General features: G+C 45.4%; 1 protein-coding gene across 4 annotated transcripts in view; it reads right to left on the reverse strand.

Moving 5' to 3' along the window:
* HIPK2 (homeodomain interacting protein kinase 2) overlaps positions 1-24,740 on the reverse strand; it is a 196,421-nt gene that overhangs the window by 71,119 nt on the left and 100,562 nt on the right. The window lies entirely within an intron of this gene.

Consider the following 24,740-nt stretch of genomic DNA (forward strand, 5'->3'; position numbering starts at 1 on the left):
TATACCCTTCTCGGCGACCGGGGCTAAGGCGGAGTGGGCGGGGCGAGGCGGGCCCGCTCCCTCTCCCCGCCCCCCGCCCCGGCTGCTGACGCAGACGCGCTGGCCCCAGAGCACTGCGCAAGGCACACTGGTGTGGATTTGCCTGGGGTTGACCTTCAATTCCCAGACTAAGGTTTTGTTTATTGAACAAATAAGCACTAGCTACCAGCAGGGATTTTCCTAGGGGAAATCACGGTGGGGCACGTTTCCTTCCCCTGAACATTTTTATTGAGGCGAAATGTGGTTAAAATGAGTATTTAGGGTGGTCTTAAAGGAGGCAAAAGCAGGGTGCAGCCTGAGGGCGGGTGTGTGTGTGTGTGTGTGTGTGTGTGTGTGTGTGTGTGTGTGTGTGTGAGGGCGGGTGTGTGTGTGTGTGTGTGTGTGTGTGTGTGTGTGTGTGTGTGTGTGTGTGTGTGTGTTCGAGGTGCAGCCTGAGTGTGTGTGTATTTTGTGTGTCTACGTTTGGAAGCAGGCAGCAGCTCCCACTCGGTCCTGCTGCTGGAGCTGGGGTGGGGGCTGGCACAGGGTATACCTGAAATAGATACAGTAGCATGAACTTCTGACCCTCTGAAAACTGGCACCCCTCTCCTACCAATTCAGAGGGTCCCAGGAAGTCTCTGGGGGCTATTAGTCTTCACAAATGATATTAATATACCAAAGCGGGTACCATCCTTGGCTCAGGACACTACTTCTTGGGGATTTTCCTTTCAAATCTTTAAAAAACATTAGGCTCACTAGAGAAGTGTCATCTCAGACAATCCAGAGAATATGAGAACAGGGAAACCCCCGCGAAGCAGACAGAGGGAAGCAGTAATTGAAAGCCCTTCTCTGAAAAGCAAACAGTACACCTGAGTCTATCACTGTGAGAGGTGATACAGGTAGAATTTATAAATCTACTTTTGAAAGTGATTTTTTGACACATTGGGGGATGACAATTTTAAGACAGGATATAAAAATAGGGTATTTAATTCCCAAGGTTAAATTCATCTCAAGAACACAATAGTAAATGAGATGAATATTAGGGATAAATCACTAGGGTGTTATTCCTTTAGGTTTTTTTTTTTTTTAAACTACTCTCAGTGATCATCTGTTTAAAAAGGATTTAGTGACTACCAAACTTTCCTAACGGTACACTGGCTAAGAGTATGTCTGCTAATGCAGGGGACACCAGTTCGACCTCTGATCTGGGAAGATTTCACAAGCTGTGAAATCACAGCTAAGCCCACATGCTGCAACTACTGGAGTCCAGGCTTCACAAGAAAAGTCACTGCAATGAGACATCAAAGAGTAGCCCCCATTTGCTACACTTAGAGAAAGCCAGCGAGCAGCCATGAAGACCCAGCGCAATCAAAATAAACTAAAAGGATTTCGTGACTACTGTGAGGGCAGCTGTGACACACAGCATCTAGGAGCCTCCGAGGTGGCTGCTAGACGCTCACCTCGTCATAGTCAATGGTGAATCCCCTCCCGCACTGAATCCAACAGGATACTGCAGAAATAATGTGACTGCTGAGACCAGGTTATAAAGACGTTGCAGCTGCCACCCTGCTCTCTCTTGGATCTGTCACTGTGAGAACCCGGTGGCCATGTTGTGAGGATGCTCAAGCAGTGCTGTGGAGAGGCCCACATGAACTGAGGTCTCCTCCTGACACCAGCCAGGACAAAGAGGCACTGCGGAAGACCCTTTAGCCCAGGCCAAGTCCTCGGACGACTGCGGCTCCCCCTTGAGAACCTGCCTGCAGCCCTGTGAGAGAACTGGAGCAGAACTGTCCAGCCAGGTTGCTCTCAGATTCCTGGCCCGCAGATACCGTGAGATAATACATGCATATTATTGTTTCAAGTCAATGAATTTTGAGGTCATACATTATGCAATGATGGGTCACTAAAACCCACGTGTGACCAGACTTCTAAGAGAGGAGGGGCCATGCAAAAGAAGCCTGAGACTTGTTCTCGAGACAAGCCTTAGCTGAGCATCTGCCCGGTACCCATCGCTGTACTAGACACTCCTCCTGGTCCCTTCTCTGCGGGCATACACACTCTGCATGTCAGTGATCACCCTCTTAAAAAAGTAGGTGGCGCAATGAAACCGATGACCAAGGAGGACTTTCAAGTGCCCAGAGGCAGGAATGCCTGAAAGACAGAACACAGGTTGACTGCTACCCCGTAGGAAGCGTGTGACACAGACACATAAATGGTTTGGCCTGCAAAGAGTTAAAAATTCTTTTTGAATTAGTTGTTAACATTTAGAAATCAAGTGGTGTTTCTTAAAAATCTGGATTTCTGGCTTCTCTTGAAATTCCGAGGCTCTGGCAACTCAGGGCTACAGGTCTGTGCCTGGCAGCAATTAGCCTGGGCTGGGGAGCCCTGCCCCCTCACATGGCATACAGGTGCGTCTCCTGCTGTGCCCTCACAGCTCGCTGACTTTACCCGCCTGGCCCTACAGGCATGTGAGCTTGCCACCCACAGGAGAGAGGCAAGAGGAAGGACGAGTGGAGTAGCTAAGCAAAATGACTGATTTTAGCTTCTATACTGAAGACTTTTTTGAGCAGTATAAAGCGAATTATCTTTTATTAAACAAAAAAACGTCTCGCCAACAGCTACCCCAGAAGCCAGGGACACTTTAGAACTTAGAAGAAATGTACAACAGTGATTACACTTTACATTAAACAGCATGAACTTTAGAAGGATCCCACGTGAAGTGTATGCAGTGTTTGTTTATGAAGCTCTCCATTACAGAAGACCTCAGCTGAGAGGAAGTGGGATGCTGGAGTCTCACTTTGCTGACCTGGCTTTCGATGAGCACAATAATTCACAATAACAGAAGAAAGGAAGGCTCTGGCGCCATAACTCAGTGAATATCTGCTGGATTCGTCTCTCCTACAAGATACAATAATATACCCTTTTTTGGCCCTCTCCCAACTCTCCATTTGAAATAGGATTAAAATCGGTTTTCAGAGTGGCTTACTCAGGAATTAACTAACCAATCCCTGGATAACTTGATTCCTGAACAATTCTATACAGTCCTTCGAAAATTTATAGGCGAGGAATGCAGTATTAACAACGTCATGCTCTTAAGACTATCCTTTCTAAACAGTCAAGTGCTGAGTGGGAGGACAGGGGCCCTTGGGCTTCCTTAAAAAGCTGTTCAAGGTGGTTTTCAGAAGAGCAAGAGAAACACACTCTGCCTGCCTCCCCACCCCCAGCCCACTCCACGCTCAGTGAACATTACTGAGTGATCATGTCGTAAACGTGATCACCAGTATTTATGGAGCTCCTTGTGTGTTCCAGACTCTGCTAGAGGGTGATACAAAGTCATGGTTTCTGTTCTCAAGAAGCTTAGCAGCTGGTGGACACGGACAGAAGGATGAACACGGACAGAAGGGATAGACCTCGGATGGCCGCTAAGTTTACAGACAGTAATCGCTGTCTTTCATTCAACAATACTACTTATCAAGCATCTACTCTGTCCTGGTGCTAAGTATTTGGCAATGAACAAAAACAGGGGTCTCTGCCCTCCTGGGACTTACACTCTAGTGGGCTTCCGTGACTCGATCCAGGCTGGGAAGAACGCAAGAAGGTAGGATTTACTGTGACCTCCAGGGGTGGTAATGGCTACCCACTCCAGTATTCTTGCCTGGAGAATTCCACGGGCAGAGGAGCCTGGCAGGCTGCAGTCCATGGGGTCACAAAGAATCAGACATGACTGAGCGACTCACACACTAGAAGTGGTAGACCTTCAGCTGACTCTGGAGGGTCCCAGGAGGGGAGATGGCCTGCAGACGGGAAAACTGTAAGTGAAGGCGCAGAGGCAGGAGAACACAGGAGTGTCCGGGGGAACAAGGACGGGACACCAGGGCAGCAGACACTAACTCTGCATTTCTGGTGCCCTAGTCCTGAGGTCAGATAATAACCTATTCTTTGATTCCTTTACTCAGAAAGTACAGACACAAGGGTGTTTGTCTCTAACCATGCATAACTGGAGAAGATGGCACTGGGGATTATTAAATGTCATAAAGTAGATGGTGGGGTTAGATACCGCATGGGACAAACCACACCTCCCACACCACTGCCATAAAGAAGGCTGAGCACCCAAGAATCGATGCTTTCAAGCTGTGGTGCTAGAGAGTCCCTGAGACATTAAGGAGATCAAACCAGTCAATTCTAAAGGAAATCAACCCTGAATATTCACTGGAAGGATTGATGCTGAATCTGAAGCTCCAATACTTTGGTCACCTGATGCAAAGAACTGACTCACTGCAAAAGACCTTGATGCTGGGAAAGATCGAGGGCAGGAGGAGAAGAGTGACAGAGGATGAGATGGTTGGATGGCATCATCGACTCAATGGATATGAGTTTGCGCAAACTCTGGGAGATAGTGAAGGACAGGGAAGCCTGGTGTGCTGCAGTCCACGGGGTCACAAAGAGTTGGACAAGACTGAGCAACCAAACACCACCACCAGAGCCATACACTGTAAGGGCCTGACACACGGACCTCGGAAGGAGGTCTTCATGTCCTGTTGGCGATGCCACTGAGAGGTGAGAAGTGAGAAAGGAAGTGAGCCACACAGCCTCAGGGGGCACAGCCCAGGACATGATAGATGATGCCAAGTTTTCCGTCATGTTAGCAAAGCTTTTCCACCCGTTCAATGTTTCTTCCTTCCCAGAGATTGTGTGTGTGTGTGTGGGGAAAGCAAACCCCACCCCTCTGGCCCCAAAGACTTGGTCCTTAGTAACATGAAACAGTTTTGTATATGTGCAGCCTAGCATGCTGGATGACAGAGAAGCAAAACAGCATCCTAACGGTGCAGAGACCCAACAGGCCCATGTTCAAGTGGGCTTAATGGTATGGGACACACAGAAGTGGCTGCTGCCTGAGTGGGGCTCTTCAAGGTAAACGTCATTCGAAACACATCTTAGGAGCTGCCTCGCACATTTAGGAAGGAGTGGCCCTGTTGGGGACTGGGTTTCACTGACCTGTCATGTGATCCCCCGGGTCCCCCCATGATAGCATCAGTGCAGTCTCCATGGAGGGGGTGGTGGCCAAGCACGATGAGGATTCTTAACAAATCCAGCCAAGTTCTGATTTTTCAAAAAGTGAGCTTGTCTTGATATTCTTGGTAATATCAACTCTCAAACCTCTCCTTGGATCGCCCACCCAATATTTATTTTGGGAACAGCTTAAATCAAGAGAAAAGCTATTTATTTAATAAGTTAAACAAAAGCTGTTGCAGGGATTCCTCGTGAGTGGGAGGCTGGATGGGGTGATTTCTCAAGTCCTCGCCAACACCATGGCTCTAGGATTCAATTCCGCCTTCCTTCTGATCACATGCAGTTACACAGGCAGAGGGGACGCAGAGCAATGGAAGACCACGCATTAGCATGAACGGCCGTTATGACCATGGAGGAATTCACGAGGATCAGAAAGCATCCTTGGGGATGAGGGTCCTCAGCCTGGAGCTGCGGTTTGTCAGCCAGTGGCTGAATTCCAGGTGCCCACAAGGTGCAGAGTCAACGTCAGTTGTTAGTAACCAAGGGAGCGCCATCGCAATAAATGCAGACCAGGGAAACAGCGGGCAGAAGTACTGAGAAGGCAAACAAAGCAGGAGCAGATGAAGCAAGGGGTGATAGATAAGCAGACATCGATCTTCCCTTTGGAACAAAGGGAAGGTGTATCATGAGTTAAGCCATTAGCTGCAGTGGCCGGTCCTGGGCTCCTGGAGATGCAGGAAGGAGGGGCCGGTAGTGCTGTCTGCCTCCCTCTGTAGCCGCTGATCATCCCCTGCTGCAATGCCTTTGCTTCGGGTTCAGACGTGCTCACTTCCTCTTTCTTTTCTACTGTCCCTTCTCTCCTTCATCCTTTTTTTAAATTTTTATTTTTGTCTGTGCTGGGTCTCCTTTATGGCATGCAGGACCTTTCCTTGCAGCCCACAGGCTTCTCTTGCCGTGCTCAGGTTCAGCTGCCTCGCGGCATGTAGGGTCCTAGTTCCCCAACTAGGGATCGAACCTGCATCCTCTACATTGGAAGGCGGATTCTTTACCACTGGACCACCGGGGAAGTCCCTCCTTCTTCCTTTTAAAGCAGTGTTGGCTGCCTGACTTCAGTCTCTACTACAAAGCCACAGTCATCAAGACAGTGTGGTACTGGCACAAAGACAGAAATATAGATCAGTGGAACAAAACAGAAAGCCCAGAGTTAAATCCACACACCTATGGACACCTTATCTTTGACAAAGGAGGTGAGAATATACAATGGAGAAAAGACAATCTCTTTAACAAGTGGTGCTGGGAAAACTGGTCAACCACTTGTAAAAGAATGAAACTAGAACACTTTCTAACACCATACACAAAAATAAACTCAAAATGGATTAAAGATCTAAATGTAAGACAAGAAACTATAAAACTCCTAGAGGAAAACATAGGCAAAACACTCTCTGACATAAATCACAGCAGGATCCTCTATGACCCACCTGCAGAATATTGGAAATAAAAGCAAGAATAAACAAATGGGACTTAATTAAAATTAAAAGCTTTTGCACAACAAAGGAAACTATAAGCAAGGTGAAAAGACAGCCTTCAGAATGGGAGAAAATAATAGCAAACAAAGCAACGGACAAAGAATTAATCTCAAAAATATACAAGCAACTCCTGCAGCTCAATTCCAGAAAAATGAAAGACCCTATCAAAAACTGGGCCAAAGAACTAAACAGACATTTCTCCAAAGAAGACATACAGATGGCTAACAAACACATGAAAAGATGCTCAATATACTCATTATCAGAGAAATGCAAATCAAAACCACAATGAGGTACCATTACACGCCAGTCAGGATGGCTGCTATCCAAAAGTCTACAAGCAATAAATGCTGGAGAGGGTGTGGAGAAAAGGGAACCCTCTTACACTGTTGGTGGGAATGCAAACTAGTACAGCCACTATGGAGAACAGTGTGGCGATTCCTTAAAAAACTGGAAATAGAACTGCCATATGACCCAGCAATCCCACTTCTGGGCATACACACCGAGGAAACCATATCTGAAAGAGACACGTGCAACCCAATGTTCATTGCAGCACTGTTTACAATAGCCAGGACATGGAAGCAACCTGGATGCCCATTAGCAGATGAATGGATAAGGAAGCTGTGGTACATATACACCATGGAATATTACTCAGCCATTAAAAAGAATACATTTCAATCAGTTCCAATGAGGTGGATGAAACTGGAGCCTATTATACAGAGTGAAGTAGGCCAGAAAGAAAAACACCAATACAGTATACTAACACATATATATGAAATTTAGAAAGATGGTAACGATAACCCTGTATGTGAGACAGCAAGAGAGACATGGATGCATTGAACAGTCTTTTGGACTCTGTGGGAGAGGACAAGGGTGGGATGATATGGGAGAATAGCATTGAAACATGTAAATTATCATATGTGAAACGAATCGCCAGTCTGGGTTTGATGCATGATACAGGGTGCTTGGGGCTGGTGCACTGGGATGACCCAGAGGGATGGGATGGGGAGGGAGTTGGGAGGGGGGGTTCAGGATGGGGAACACATGTACACCCACGGCAAATTCAAGTCAATGTACGGCAAAACCAATACAATGGTGTAAAGTAAAATAAATAAATAATTTTAAAAAATAAATAAATAAAGCAGTGTTGGCCGCTCTATGCCCCCCTGATCAGTGGGCTCCCCTTCTCCTCAGACCTTTCGCCACTGCCCACGTAACTCACCTGTCCAACTTAAGATGTGTCATTAGATCTGTAGTTTAGAAACATAACCATTAATTACTTGTGACTAAGATTTGAAGGAAAGAGCTCTCTCCTGTCAGGCCCCCGGAGGACCAGTCAGAGCTGAGAAGGCTGGGGGGAGGGAGTCCGGGGCCCAGCATATCATTCCAGGTGGGTGGGGAGCCCCCCACCACTAGGAAAACTGCTCTTGTAGCAACACAACCTCCTTCTGTGCAGACCCACTGGCCTTCTCGGTTCCCATCCTTAGCCTCCCTGCCGCCCCCCGCCCCCACCCCGCTTTCTCTCTAAAATTTGATTCATTTGGTTTTTGGCTACAGTGAGTCTTTGCTGCTTTTCGAGGGCTATTTCTCTAGTTGTGGTAAGCAGGGGGCTACTCTTCATTGCAGTGTGTGGGCTTCCCACTGCGGGGGCTTCTCTTGTTGTGGAGCACAGGCTCTAGAAGCTTCAGAGGTTGCAGCACACGGACTCAGTAGTTGGAGCCCTTGGGCTCAGTAGTTGCTCTGTGTGGGATCTAGAGTGCGGGCTCTGTAGTTATGGCAAACAGGCTTAGCTGCTCTGCAGCATGTGGGATCTTCCTGGACCAGGGATCGAACCTGTGTCCCCTGCAGTGGCAGGCGGATTCTTATCCACTGCGCTGCAAGGGAAGATCCTCCCCTCTCTTTGATAGCAGATATTCTTCAACTCATTCCTTTTTGGGGGGTGCTGCGTCTTCAATGTGGTGCTTGGACTTCGCGAGCAGATTCAGTAGTTGTAGCTTATTTTGCCCCAAGGCATGTGAGATCTTAGTTCGCCAACCAGGAATCGAACGCACGTCTCACAAACTGGAAGGTAGATTCTTAACCACTGGACCGCTTTCCAAATCCATTCAGATGTGTAACTGTGTTTCACTGGCTCTCCGCTGGTTTCTCCCGTCATTCCTGTCTTTCCTTTCCGCCTCCTCTTCCTTACTGTGGACCCCCATCCCTCCAGTGGCACTCGTTCACTGTGGTTCACTGTCAAGCATCAGCCATCAGACATCGGTCCCAGCCCTTCGCCTCTAGGCCCATATTCTCAAAGACAAAAGTATCTTTACTTGGTTGCCCCAAAGGGAACTATCACCTTTCCCTTTCAAAATGGGGTTCCTTTCCCATATCACCCCATTTTATCCCAGTAGAGCCATTACTTTTCATCTTCAAAATTAGGGCCCTCAAGTCACATCTGCCCATGGCATCTTCCTTAAATCCCAAGTTTCCGCTTTCTTTGTTTCTCACGGTCACTTTTCCCCCTTCCCTCTCGGTGCCACAACTCCCAGGGGCTTTACCCAGATTTCTGAGAGTCTCCTGGCTGGTTTCTCTGCCTCTAATCTTTCTCCCTTCCAACCTTGTCTCAGACACTGCCAGGCGTGTTTTCCCAGAACTGCTTTCATCATACCAACTTCCTTCCTCCAATTTGCTACCCCATGCAGTCCAAGTTCTAACTGCCCCCCAGCCCCTGAGCAGCCGTTCCCATCTTTTTATCCTGTCCTGTTTCTGTTTAGTACCTTCTTTCAAGCCAGCATCTTCCCTTCTCACTCCTTACTCTTCTGTGAGTCACCTTCCCCTGAAGCACCTTCTCCATCTCCTAGTCAAACTGTGAACATCCCCAGAGTCCAGCTCGAAGCTCTTTATCAGCCTCACCCACGCTCTTCCCCACCAGGAGCCCCAGACTGCTCTCCGTCTCTGCTTGCTCACCGCCTCTCACAGGAGGCATCAACCAGCCTGGAGACTTCTCTGTTAGATACCGTTTGCTTTGCCTTTGCAGGTCATGATCTGCTGTTTACAGACTCGGGATGACCCCAGTGTCCCTTCAGACCTCATCTACTCAGTTCTTCACTTTACTGGTCCAAACTCTTGGGCCTGACCTCTGTGGAGCTTGCGGACGTCACCTTTAGCTCCTCGTCTCTAGACTGGACAGTTCCTGCATATTCTGCCTGCACCCAAATGACCCCTGGCCAGAAGGCCCTGCTTGCTAGCTCTTTTTTAAAGAAAAATTTTTTTTAATTGTGGTAAAGTCACATAATATAAAAGGTACTATTTTAACTGTACAGTTCAGTAGCACCAAGTATGTTCACATTGTAGTGCAACTCTCACTATGATCTGTCTCCTGAATTTTTCACCTTCCTAAACTGAAACTCTGTCCCCATTAAACACTAACTCCCCGTTTCCGCTCCCAGTCCCTCGGTCTCTGGTTACGCAGTCCTATCTCTGCCCAACATTCAGTTCTAGTTCTTTCCCCCGAGACTTTATTGGTGCATTCCAGAACTCTCTTCTTTCCCTTCACTCACCTTCATTAAGGTTAATTGTTTACAGGAGTAGCAGTTTGATCCTTCCAATTAAGCTGTAAGCTTCTTGATGAAAAACCATGACATCTTCTTTTCCTGGACACCCATCCCTCTGCCCCTCATCTTATATATTAGGTGCTCACTGAAGTACAACTTGTTTTGCCTCACACCACGCACCTGGCCACCATTCTTCAAGATTCCCTTTAAAAGTTCTGGATCAGGGATCAGGAGACCTGGGTTCCACACCTGTTCCTGGTTAAGTCTCTTAATTATTATGAGCCTAAGTTTTCTCAACTCTAAGATAGTAAGAATAATTCCTACCTGGTCACCTTATATATTGGGGTAAAGATCAACGGAGTGTCAATACATGTGAAAGACTATTAGTCAAAGCTTAATTTTCTCACTGAATTATTCAATGTATGCTATAGATATGACCAAGTTATTAAGGGACGACGAGCCAAGAATTTTCAACCCCACTATTTTCATGGAGTAATTTCCATGAGAAATGGGGAGGCAAAACCAAAATTTTTTTCATAGAAACTATCTCAATGCTAACACTACCGGAACCAAATACTAGAAGTTTTGATGCAGGAGAGCCTTTGGAAGCATAGATTTGGTTAATTAATAAGACTTCATCTTGGGTAAAGAGAGGGGGCAATTGGAGTTCTGATGGGTATCTCAAAGTTAGGAGATGCTTCAGAGGCAGCTAAGACCTTGTTCTGTATATTCCCAATCTCAAGTGCCCCCGAGTTCAGCTGCTACTGTAGTCCTCTTCAGGCAGAACCTTGGCAAGTTGCTAAAATACTTGATGATTTTGTATCAGAAGGTCAGGCACTGCCAGTCTTTCTTAAGGCGGGTTCTTCTCTTGAACCACAGGAGACAGAAAATGACCTGAGTCACTGTCATCTTTCCAGGCAGCACCCCAGGTATTCAGGGGAGAAGCTGCCTTTTTTTGGTTTGGTTTATTTTTTCACATTGGAGTATAATTGCTTTACAATGTCGTGTCGGTCTCTGCTGCAGAACACCGTGAATCAGCCACGTGTGCTGTGCTGTGCTGCGATTAGTCGCTCAGTCGTGTCCAATCCTTTGCAAGTCCACGGGCTGTAGCCCGCCAGGCTCCTCTGCCCACGGGATTCTCCAGGCAAGAATACTAGAGTGGGTTGCCATGCCCTCCTCCAGGGGATCTTCCCAACCCAGGGATTGAACCCGGGTCTCTCACACTACAGGCGAATTCTTTACCAGCTAAGCCACCAGGGATGCCCTAAGAATACATATATCTCCCCCCCACCAATCCCACCCCTCTAGGTCAACAGAGCACCGAGCTGAGCTCCCTGTGTTATACGGCAGCTTCCCTATCTATTTTACACATGGTAGTGTATATATGTCAACGCTACTCTCTCAATTCATACCCTCCTCTCCTTTCCCCTGCGTCTACAAGTCCATTCTGTATATGTGTGTATCTATAACTGTGCCTCTATTCCTGCCCTGCAAATAGGCTCATTAGTATCATTTTTCTAGATTTCATATATATGGAGCTGGCTCTTTACATACAGTCTAGGGCAGGACGGCTTCATTTCCCTGAAGCTCTGACTCCAGAAGGTGAGATGTTGACCAGCAGATATATTTCTCAGTGAGGCCGTTTCTCAGACAGCATGTGGCCAACCAAAACCAACAGGGCCCCTATTTTTCTGCTGCCAGAAGGGGCAAGGGGCTTACAGAAGCCCCAGCCTGCGGGCTCCGCAGAGCTCCGACCCCAAGCTGGGGCTTTGGTAAGGCTAGATTGAGGTTGCTCCCGGGCATCCTGGGGTCCTGGGATGGGCCTGTGGTTAATATGATCATCAAGTCACCACCTCCTGTCATCCTACAGCTTCTGCAGTAGGACCCGTTTCCTCTTTACTCCCTGCCCTTGGCCTACACCTTTCTAAGGATGTGTCCCTAGCCTGAGACCTGGTGGTGCTTACAGCTGCATTCTCTTTCCTTACTTTTCCTCCCGTCTCGCCTTTTCACCTTTATTCAGGTCTCTCTGACCCTTCTTCACACTCTTATCTCCATATAAGGTCAGAGCTCATCTTCACTGGGTTTCCTGCTAAGTTGCTTCAGTCGTGTCCGACTCTTTCTGTGACCCCATGGACCAGAGCCCGCCAGACTCCTCTGTCCATGGGACTCTCCAGACAAGAATACTGGAGTGGGTTGCCACGCCCTTCTCCAGGGGATCTTCCCAACCCAGGGATCAAACTCACCTCCCTTAAATCTCCTGCATTGGCAGGCGGGTTCTTTCCCACTAGTGCCACTAGGTTTAGTCACTTCTAAAACAGACCTCTTTATAGCTTCACAACACCTTACTGCATGTTAAAAACAACTGGATATTGAGATTCAGACTAGCTTGCTCTACAGCTCAAAAATCACCTTTGGATAGGTTTATTTGGCAAGAAAACTTTTTATCAAATACAGACTGTTCCCTGGTTGGCAATGTGAACTTTCCTGGAAGGCCCATTCCCCCAGGTCAGTTCAGTCACTCAGTTGTGTCTGACTCTTTGCGATCCCATGGACTGCCACACGCCAGGCTTCCCTGTCTATCACCAACTCCTGGAGCTTAATCAAACTCACATCCACTGAGTCGATGATGCCATCTAACCGTCTCATCCCCTGTCGTCCCCTTCTCCTCCTGCCTTCAATCTTTCCCAGCATCAGGGTCTTTTCAAATGAGTCAGTTCTTCACATCAGGTGCCCAGAGTACTGGAGTTTCAGCTTCAGCATCAGTCCTTCCAATGAATATTCAGGACTGATTTCCTTTAGGATGGACTGGTAGGATCTCCTTGCAGTCCGAGGGACTCTCAAGAGTCTTCTCCAACACCACAATTCAAAAGCATCAATTCTCTGGCGTTCAGCTTTCTTTATAGTCCAGTTCTCACATCCACACATGACTACTGGAAAAACCATAGCTTTGACTAGACAGACTATTCCCCCAGGTACAGCCTACCTATTCCTGGGTGCTACTGTCTCTTTCTCCTGGGGAACCAATAGCAGGAGGGAATGGGGAGAAAGCAGCACTGGGGAAAACAGAAAAGCCTTTGGGGTTTCAAGTGGGATATAGTAGACATACGAGAAAAGTGAAAACAATCAGTTTCTTGACTAAGAACTTCAGAACAAACTCAAATAGTATTTGCGTGACCACAGTTGACTTCTGTCTTGTCTACCACAGGACATTTGCTTTTCCCTTTTACCTGACTCAGGCTTTCTTCAAATCCTCTCCATAAAAAGAAGTGAGAGAGAGAAACAATAGGATGAAAATCATTGTTTACTCTCTGCCCATGAACCATGGGCACAGAGGCTGATCTGAGATCTGCTGTAGGCCATATGACCTGCAGGGAGGGCTTCACTCTTATACCTGTGACCACATGTTTTCTGCAGCCCATGTGTTTCCAAATCCTGTTTCGATGGCTGAACTCATCTGTGACTAACAGTTCCTTCTGCTGGTGCTGAGAATGGAGTGGGGCTGCCTCTTGCTCAGGGCCAGTTAGTCGAGATACTGAACAAGGAAAGAATTATTCCAAGAAACAGAAGGTATCTGAGTTTCCCTGGCAGATCCGGTGTCAGAGAAACTCCCAGGCCTCAGATCTTGGCAGGAGATAGGAAGAGCTTTGAGCACCAACAATGGGAGCTGCACATAAAGGAGGGAAAGAAAATCTGAAAAGTCTAAAGAACGTAAACAGGGATGTTCCCTTCTCCGATCTGCTGTCTCACATTCCAGAAGCTCACAGCTTCCAACAGACACTCTTTATTCTGGACAATCCTGGTGGTGTGCTGGCCCGCTGATGCTGGGTGGGGATGGAGCAGGTCATCTATAATATTTGCAGGCTTCCGTGGTATAAATGAAGGCTTCCCAGGGGGCGCTAGTGGTAAAGAACCCACCTGCCAATGCAGAGACTTAAGAGACGAGGGTTCGATCCCTGGGCTAGGAAGATCCTCTGGAGGAGGGCATGGCAACCCACTCCAGTATTCTTGCCTGGAGAATCCCATGGACAGAGGAACCTGGTGGGCTACAGTCCATGGGGTTGCAAAGAGTCGAACACAACTGAAGTGACTTAGCATGCACACACATCGTATAAAGAAAGCCCCCCATGGCTGATTTCAAGCTACCAATAGTTGAATTCCTGGCTTGCAAGATTCCTGATTATTTAACCATCAGCCCCTGCAAGCTGGTACAAGTCCCCAGCACATCACTGGAAAATGTATGCGAAATCATGGAGTATAACCCTAATATATATACCCAATATCAGAGTCTTTCTACAGCCTCCCCGACAACTGTTCATCAAAGCTGTTTAATCCTCCATTGATGAGCTGCTCACTGGGTCTGAATCTGCTTAACCCTAGAAATTCCCTAAATGTGCCCACTGGAGGGGTGCAGGATGAATCTACAGGTCTTGCATGGTGTCTAAAAATTGAATGAACTCTTTTAAAAAAAATTATATTTATTTATTTATGTGGCTGCACTGGGTCCCAGTTGCGGCACTCAGGATTCCTTTTAGTTGTGGCATGTAAACTCTTGGTTGTGTCCTGTGGGATCTAGTTCCCTGACCAGGGATCAAACCCAGGCTCCCTGTACTGGGAGCGTGGAGTCCAAGCCCCTGGACCATCAGGGAAGTCTCTGCATGAAGTCTTTCGACAGCTCTCCTGTACCGACCACTCAGCCTTACATGACTCTCTCCCCCAAAACCCCCACCCCCACCTACATCCCAAAGTCTTTTACCATATTCCACAACTAATTCAGGTTTCTTCTGTTAATTGATTTTTTAACAATACCATGCTAAGATGATGTTACTCTTACTAAATGTTAACACGGTGAGCTTGGCTCAGGCTTTGGTCCTATTGAGATCTTTTCCAATTTTGAGTCTACCATCCAGGAACATAGCTGTTCTTCCAGTTTGTGTCACCTAGAAACTTGATGAACAAGCCTTTTAAGTCTTCATTCAGTTCCCTCACTTAGAGTTGTGGAGCGGCTATCAGAGACCTTCCACATGGAACAATTCTTTAACCCATGATCTTTGGGTGTGTTCCTCCCACCAGCTAAAATCTACCACCATCCGGTCTGTATTTCTCCATCTTGCTCCTAGAGTTTCAAACACCTGTCAAATGCTGAGCTGAAATTTAGAATGGACTTTTAGCAGAAAATCACTATAGAAAGGTAAGGATTTGCTTATTATCCACCCCTCCCCACTGCAGATCTATCCTTCCAAAAATGTGATGAAGAAAATAACTGGGACCTTACGATGAGTCCATAGTTGTATACAAGCCACTTGCCAATTAATCCCTTTCACAGTCTTCTTGGGAATCAACAACATATTTCCCACCCGGGTTCTCACCTGGGGTCCTACAAGTCTCTTTAACTCGCTCTACTGTGTGTAACTGCCAAAGCAAGTTTCCTAAAATGCCCCTTTCTTTATGTTGCCCTGTGTTCAAGACGTTCCTGGCATCACCACCGCACTAGGCCATCTTCAGCTCTATTTCTGGCGCCTCCTGTCTGTCCGCTGCTGGCCACACTGAGTCCTGCCTCCACTGCCCTCAGCTCATAAACTCTCCCTGCTTTCTGCCTGCTCACTCCTACCTAATCTTCAAGGGGCCCCTCAGGCCCCCTCCTCCATGAAGCTATTCGTCTCAATTCTGGTCCTTGCTGACCTTTGCCTTCTTTGTACAATATTCATTTGAATGTTGATAGCTGTGGAGTCACAGGATAATGGCCTCTACGACCCAGAAGACCGGACTGGAGACCCTGGAGCCGAGCTCTCCATTTAGCTCGGAAGGGAGTTTACATCCAACAGAGGCAGCAGCCCACGTGGCTGGACGGCCTCAAGGCCTGGGCCTGAGTGACACCTCTGCCACTCAGGAGCTGGGGGACACAGCCCACGGGCTCCTCAACTGTCTGAACCTCAGAAGTGAGATGAGAGCGAAAGTTCTCTAAGAAAAGCCACATGGACTTTGGCTGCCCATGTTGGGACTAGTACCCCTCAGCTAGAGGGTGAAAACCTTAAGAGTTAACTGTGGGTGGAGAGGGACTTCATTTAGCCTTTAAATAATGATGTTTATGGGCTTCCCAAGAGGCACCAGTGGAAAAGAACCCACCTGCCAATGCAGGAGACATAAGTGACTCAGGTTTGATCCCTGGGTGGGGAAGATCCCCTGGAGGAGGGCATGGCAACCCACTCCAGTATTCTTATCTGGAGAATGCCATGGACAGAGGAGTCTGGCAGACTACAGTCCACAGGTCACAAAGAGTTGGACCCTACTGAAACGGCTTAGCACGTACAATGCTGTTTACATGCATTAGGGACTAAACGAACTTTAAATAATAGCTTCAGGTTAAAACTGGGTTTTTGAGACATTTGAAAAGAACAGGCAAACAGAAAACATATAAAAGCTAAATTCAGTTAGACTCTGTACAGTTTAACCTTGACAGACCAGCACGTTCCACATTCCAACCTGGAAGCTAGAGACAGTAACTGATAAGAAGCAACTAGCCCAGAGACCTCCTCAACTCTGTCTCCAGCATTCCTGCAAGCTCACCTGTGTTCTGAGAGCGTGTGGTCCAGCAACTGTCACCAGCAGGCTGAAGGGGTGCCTGGGCATCCCACAGAGCGGCGGCTCCTACGGGGACCCTCTGTCCTCACACCTGATCACTCCCTTCACTGCCACCACCCTCCACCCTCCACGCCTCTACAGCCAGGCTTCTGACTGAGAAAACCCTCACCAGTGTCACTCTGCGTTCATCTTCCCTTCCCCCTTGTCATCTGCTTTGTTCTCACCCTCCTTTCTCAACTACTCCAATCCGCTTGGACCCCTGAAAACTCCCTCCCTCATCTCACCACGTGGCTTCTGTCCACAGCGCTGTGTTAGAACATTCCCTGTGGAGGACACAGAGTGTCCCCTCGGATGGCCTCTGTGGCGGGAGTGAGGTGGGTCAGAGATCACACTGTGGCTCTATTTCCCTGCTGGCTCTTTTCCCCTCTCCACCACTGACTTAGTCCTCCCCTTGACTTTCTTTTTTTAAATAATTTTATTTATTTATTTTTGGTTGTCCTGGGTCTTCGTTGCTACACGCAGCCTTTCTCAAGCTGTGGAGCGCAGGCTGCTCATTGTGTGGTGACTTCTTTGGTAGAGCATGGGCGTCAGTAGTTGTGGCACATGGGCTGGACGACCTCACGGCATGTGGGATCTTTCCGGACCAGGGATTGAACCCGTGGCTCCTGCATCAGTAGGTGGATTCTTTACCACTGAGCCACCAGGGAAGCCTCTCCCCTTGACTTTCAACTGGGTCCTCATTCTGCATGTGCACTCATCTGACGAACACAAAACGGACAAGCCTAATCTCTGGTCCTAACTGCTCCCGAATTCTATACCTTAATTGTCCAGATAAACATCCTACTGATACCGGAGAGTGACAACACACCAAACAAGCAGCCTGGAATCCCTCTTCTGTCTTATTATAGGTACTCTGTTCCCAGCCTGTCATCAACACCTAAACAACAACAGTTTCCAAATGCTTAGAATTCCTTCCCCTTAGTTACCCTTCCTTCTTCTCATCTCGCATCCAGTACTTTATGAAACCCAGCAGATTCCTTTTCTGTAAAAGATCTGACTTTTGTCTTCCCCATTTTCTCAGCAGACGCCCCAGTGCTGCAGGCACTGACCCAGCTCTCCTGGGTGGACTCCTGTCTTCAGCCCCGTGGCCACACTCATCAGTGAATCCGTCCCCTAGTCATAATTTTTATTCCATTACTCGCTTTCCAGAAGTTGACAACTGCTCTTTATTCTCACTACCTTACCAAATTCATCCCTTTTTAAAAACTGGTACCTGGTACTTGACTTTCTCTTACACGCATCCAGCTGGGACATCCAGGCCTCAGCTAATCTAAGCCTGCTACTCACTTGAGGATCACCCAGAACTGGGGTGTGACCAGTTCATCTTGAACTTTGGGAATGTTCTTCAGTTGTTCTGTTTCCAACTAAACTGTGAGTTCTTTAAAATCAGTTAAGTCAGTAGGCGGAACTTTTAAAAACAAAAACATGGTGATGTTTAGATGGTGGTTTCAATATGGCAGTTACTTAATAGACTGTGTGGATGGGCAGTGACCATTAGTAGCCAGAGGTCAGTTTCTACGAGGGCCAGCAACACTGCACAAGCAAAAGTATGATGAACCTGTCTGAAAAGCAGAAACAGAGACACAGACATAGTAACAAACATGGATATCAAGGAGGAAAGGGGCGTGTGAGATGAATTGGGAGATTGGGATTGACATATATATACTACTGACACTCTATAAAATAGGTAACTAAGGAGAACCTATTGTATAGCACGGGGAACTCTACTCAATGCTCTGTGGTGACCTAAATGGGAAGGAAATCCAAAAAAAGGGGAGGAAGGACTGATGCTGAAGCTGAAACTCCAATACTTTGGCCACCTGATGTGAAGAGTTGACTCACTGGAAAAGACCCTGATGCTGGGAGGGATTGGGGGCAGGAGGAGAAGGGGCCAACAGAGGATGAGATGGCTGGATGGCATCACCGACTCAATGGACATGAGTTTGGGTAGGTTCCGGGAGTTGGTGATGGACAGGGAGGCCTGGCGTGCTGCAATTCATGGGGCTGCAAAGAGTCAGACATGACTGAGCAACTGAACTGACTGACTGATGTGTATACTTACAGCTGATCCACTTTGCTGTACAAGAGAAACTAACACAACACTGTAAACCAACTATACTCCAATACAATTTTAAGAAAGAAGAATATGAAAAAAATACACTTAGAAAAAGACAGAGATGACGTGGTGAGTACATTTCTGGTAAACTGCAATTTTTCAAAATAACTTATTGGTATAGGTGAAGAGCAAGTATTTCACTCTTTGGGCCTTCCTTCTTTTCATTAAAAAGGTTAACATATGTGTTAGGTAAATCAGAGTTTTAAAGAGGTGGGAATGCCCCGCTATTCTTAACCCGCAACCCAGCGACCATGAGTTCAGCCTTCTGAGACTCAAGGAGGGGCTGGCCAAGGCATGCTCTTGTGAGAGGGGCTGTCACTATGTCACTACGATAACACAGAACTCCAGGGCTCACTCGAACCATTATTAAAGACCCTCTGGCACTTCTTAAAAGTCAAAGGTCAGGTGGCCAAATGTCATTTTATGGACTGGCAAATATCATCTTCCTCCTTGAGGTTTTAACTAGACAGATAAGACACTCCAGGAGAAATTGTTCCACCATGTAAATGACTCTCTGGGAGTTGATGAGGACACTTAGAAAGTGCAGACATTCTTTTAGGATGCCACAAATGGATGCAGTCATTTGCTAAATGGCACCAAGAGACATCTTATTGTTGATGGTATGACCTGCAGTCATTTTGGCTGATCCTTTCAATTCCTCCTTGAAGTGCTACGGAACAAAAATATGCTAAACAATGTATTCAACAACTTTGTAACAATATTTTTAAAAGTTAACATTAAAGAAATCTAGATTACTAATATAACACAAAAGTTATTCACTTAAAATTTTTCATATCATTTTAATCACAGTTCACATATAATTTTGCACTCTTTTGTCTGTAACCCCTCCTGTATACTTTTGATCTTTATACTTATAATACAGACTCCACCTGACTATTAATACTCCATTTTCAAGCTTTCATCTTGTCATTGCTCATCTGTTGATTCTGTTGTCTCTAATATTCAATTCTAATATCCAACTGTCCAACAATAGTTGGATAATTACATACATGCTGGTGGCTCAGATGGTAAAGCATCTGCCTGCAATGTGGGAGACCCGGGTTCGATCCCTGGGTCAGGAATATCCCTGGAGAAGGAAAAGGCAACCCACTCCGGTATTCTTGCCTGAAAAATCCCATGGATGGAGAAGCCTGGTAGGCTACAGTCCAGGGGGTTGCAAAGAGTCAGACACGACTAAGCAACCTCACTTTCACTTTTAAAAATCAATTGGTCATAACTTTAAGGAATGAGATGATCAGGTGAAAGGATTTAAAACTATTTATGGCTGCTGTTATAACTGGCTAAGTTGATCTTTAGTAGCATTGTACAAACATAGAGTTTCAAATTCAATTTTATGATTTTTGATCTACCCCTTGCATTAAGTCACTGCTGCAGGATCCTAAAAGAGTGACTGCCTAAAAAAGAGTTTCTTTTTTATCATAAGAAAACCAATAACAAAGGGGATGCTCTTACCAAAAAAGTCATAGTCCCTGGAGAAAGTTTGTACGTTTGTATAATATACGAAAACATATTGGTTAATTTCCTTTACACATAGAACAATCTGGTTTTATATGTAATAAGTGATGAATACATTCTATTTCACCTGGGTTATCTTTCAGGTAAGAGGGAAGAGAGCATTTATGATTAAATAAATTAAAATTTATCAAATTTGAGTCAATTAAAATCAACAATATCTTATGCAACAATAGTCAGATGACTTACTATTAACCAAATAAGTCTGATTAATGCTACCTGTTGTGGGAACCAGACATGATTTACTTTTAACTGGGTGCTGGTGAGACATCACTCAACTGCTTTGTCAGGTTGATTTCTTCCAGATTGACTTAGAAGAAATTAACAAATGAAATCAATTCTATTAGCATCTAATGCCATTATTTTTGTGACTAAAATTACAAATGTTATTCAGATTTCCTGGGATTGTCTGGCTAATGCTAAAATTGCACATTTGATTGGATATTAGCTGTTCTATTTAGCTGAGATAGAATTCAGCTCTGAATTCAAGTGGTTAATGGAAATGTAAAAAACGACTGATGACTGTCTTTTAATCCTCTAAATGTAACTATTTACATTGATTGATTTTTGTCTAAATGCCTTTTAACTTTCAAGATACTTTGCAAATAGTCAACCACAGAAGAATTTAAGTGGCAGGATCAACTTAACCTTTACTTTCTAATGTGAGATGTAGAATTTACAGAAGGTTCAATTCATTTTTCTTATCAAAAACAAGACCAAGAACGTGGCCTTAACACTCCTTCCTTGGGGTTAATTAATCCCTTTAGATAACAATTACATTCAAAAGAGGAGGGTTTATTATTCTGGGTAGGGAGTGACCTTTCTTGAAGGATCTCTCCTCCTACTTAGGAGGTCACAGTCTATCGCCTAGCCCAGTGGGTCACTGTGTACTCAGCTTGCTCTTAAGTCCTTTAAAAGGATGAACCATAAACAGCAACGGTGATCTCTCACTTTGAGGAGGTGGTGATCTGGCAGGGGAGATAGCTACTTCCCAGGTGGTGCTAGTGGTAAAGAACCTGCCGGCCAACACAAGAGACAGTGAGATTGGGACAATCCCCTGGAGGAGGGCATGGCAACCTATTCCAGGATTCTTGCCTGGAGAATCCCGTGGACAGAGAAGCCTGGTGGGCACAGGGCCAGACACGACTGGAGAGACTGAGCATGCATGCAACATCAACAAACCCAGCTTTTCTTCTGCAGACTGAGAAAGATCTCAAAAACTTCTTAAATCCAGTTTTTCATGACTCATTTGTGAATGAGAAAACACAGCCGTAAAAGGTTCTTATAAATTATCTGATGAGTACTGTTCTTACAGAGATTCCATCTGGCGAATGCAGAGATGACCCCGAAACCACATAAACACAGTGGGAAATTCCTGGGTCTCACCAAATTGTTCCATGAGCATCAGTACTACCGCAGTCACCAAAAAACTTAAGCACTGAAGCAGAAAATCCTAGGATAATCAAAAAGATTATATCTCACAAAAGACTTCAATAATGATTGTGCTACTACATCAACTGTGATGGGAAAAAATAGTCTACACACATTATAAATGTGTTAGTGTGGCTTTTAGAGGAAATGGATTAAATATAAAGAGCTATTGATGGCAGTCATATGGCAATGAGGTCAACACAACATCCAGGCACAGGCATACCCATGGCTGAATTTTAAACTGGGATAATTAGGCTTTATTTACTTCCTGTCACGTCCATCATTTTAATCTTATACTTATGGAGGCTCTAAGACAGGGCAAAATGTGGCACCATTAACAAGTTAAATGCAGTTCTTTACTCTGCTTTGTGTTCAGTCACTCAGTCGTGTCTCTTTGCAACCTCTTTGTGACCCCACTGACTGTAGCCCGCTAGGTTCCTCTGTCCACGGAATTTTCCAGGCAAGGATACTGGAGTGGGTTGCCATCTCCTTCTCCAGGGAATCTTCTTGACTCAGGGCTCAAATTCATGTCTCCTGTGTCTTCAGCATTGGCGGGCAGAGTCTTTACCACTGCACCACCTGGGAAGCCCTAGTTCTTTACTAGCTCTACTGAAAGATTTGGTTGGAATTATTCTCAAATTGCTTTCGGACAGGGGGCAAGTGAGAACTTACAGTAGAGGCTAAACATTTTCATCTCTCATTACAGGTTGGAGAGTCCAGCCTGAGAAGTCTCAGAAGCCATACAAGAAGCTGTTCTTCCTTTGGTGGACACCTCTCCCCGCACAACTGGTGGAGGGGTGACAGAGCCAAAGGGTCCCCCCAGGGTCTGCACCATCATTAAGATTCTAGACTCTTACATGGCAGGCGTGACATGACATAATTACTGATCATGGGAAGGAGTGCCATGGGGGTGGGGGTGGGGGTGTGGGGGGTGGGGTCGCACCTCTTATCCTGATACTCGAACTGGATTGTCTTCAACCAAGTTTAAACATCTTAGTTTCTTGGTTTGGTTTTTTTTTTTTTTAACATCTTCTAGTTTTAACTACAACTTGAAAAGTAACACTCTTAAAACCCACAATTTGAAATAGTGAACCCAAAGGAGTAATTTGCAACAGAAAGAACATTAAGATATTTTTATAATACTTGAAAACACAGTATTACAACTGGAATTCGGTGACGTGAAACTGGCATGTCAAACACAACAGAAGATTACAAGAGTAAAGGTAGAATAATTAAGAGAAATAGTAATTACACCAAAGACAGGTTTACAGAAAACCACACTGGTTAACTTTGTATTTATAGACTTCAAAAGAACTGCGAACGTGACATTTTCTCTAATATTGTGATGGCTCTGCACCCAGCTTTATGCCAGTCTCTATAAAGACTGCTGAATACAGATCAGAAAATCAAAGTCGATTAAGAACTATTTCTATGATCTGTGCACCCAAACAGACTGGACTCCCTTACAGTACTTTCAATTCTGAGTAAAGTTCTAATGCAGTGACTACAGTGCATCTATTAGAAGCGGGCATTACTAGAGTCTGAGCATTGAGTGCTACAGTTCAGATGGGCAATGCAGACTGTTTTAATTCTTCCCATTTGTTCTAGAACACCAAAATAAAGTGAGTCACGTGAGTTTTTGGTTTCCCAATGTATATAAGTTATTTTTACATTATACTGTGGTCTATTAAGTGTCTAAAAAAGGGCACATATGTTCATTAAAAAATATGTTGCTACTGCTGAAAAATACTAACCATCATCTGGCAAGGCAGGGTGGTCACAAACTTCCAATTTGTAAAAATCACACTATCTGTGAAGTACAATCAATCATGGTATGTTGGTATTTACAGTCTTAGTTGAAAATGACACATTTGTGATTTAACATTATGCTATATTCTGCATTTGTGTAAAAAGATTTTTATTAATTCTTATAGCTTGTCTATAGCTCACTTAATCATTCATTCATTCATTCATTCATTCATTATTTATCTAGTGACCACAATACATGCTCAGCATTGTTTTAGATCCTAGAGACAGTATAGTGAATAAAATAAAAACACGCCCTGCAAACATTGCTACCCTCACAGAATTTACATTCTACCTCGTATAATACTTGGAATGCTAATAGAATTGATTAGCTATTGACTTAGTGATTTGAAAATACATTACATTTAAATTGGTGTGAGATTATACAATATCTTTGATATGGAAGACTAGTCAAATTTATAAGAAAAATTGGGGCGGTTTTAAAGATGTCGTATCAACTAATCATAAACTGATTGTAGAAAGGTCAGTTCAAGTCCTGTCTCCAGAGCATAAGAACTTTAAAAAAATAATTGAAAGTAACATTTTTATTAATTCTGGGGTCAATTAAGGTCATTAAACCAGAATCATGATTTATTTAGTCAGGGTGGGTTGTCCTCTACATGACTATCCCATCTTTAACTCCTATTATATTTAAAGAATTTAAATTTTACTATTCTCAGTCATGGTATGATTTAATACTTTATAATGCACTCGGTATCCTTCTTGCAAAAAAAAAAAATTAATGCAAGTTGGAACAAAGCCAAGAAGGCAAAATTACCACCTGCAACAATTAAGACAAATATTTTAACAGCCATAAATCTGTCTCAAACAGAAAGTCCCAGTGGTTAGAACAGTGGTGATTAGAAAAGCAGTGGTTGGAACATTTTAATGGAAAAAAAAAAATGGGGGGGGGGGGAGGGGAGGTGTGGGGGGAGAGGATGACCAGGAACTGATATTAGAGACCTACAGAGTCACCCCACATACTCTGGGGCCCAGGGATGGGCTGAGAACACGGAGCCTGAAAGGGTGTCAGCTGGGAAGAAACAGAAGGAGCATGCTGGCTGGCAGCGAATGAAGAGCGCGGTGGCAGGCGCCTGACCTTGACAGTGATGTACTCTGGTTCTCATT

The sequence above is a fragment of the Muntiacus reevesi genome, chromosome 6, assembly GCF_963930625.1.
Source record: "Muntiacus reevesi chromosome 6, mMunRee1.1, whole genome shotgun sequence".
Lineage (NCBI taxonomy): Eukaryota > Metazoa > Chordata > Mammalia > Artiodactyla > Cervidae > Muntiacus > Muntiacus reevesi.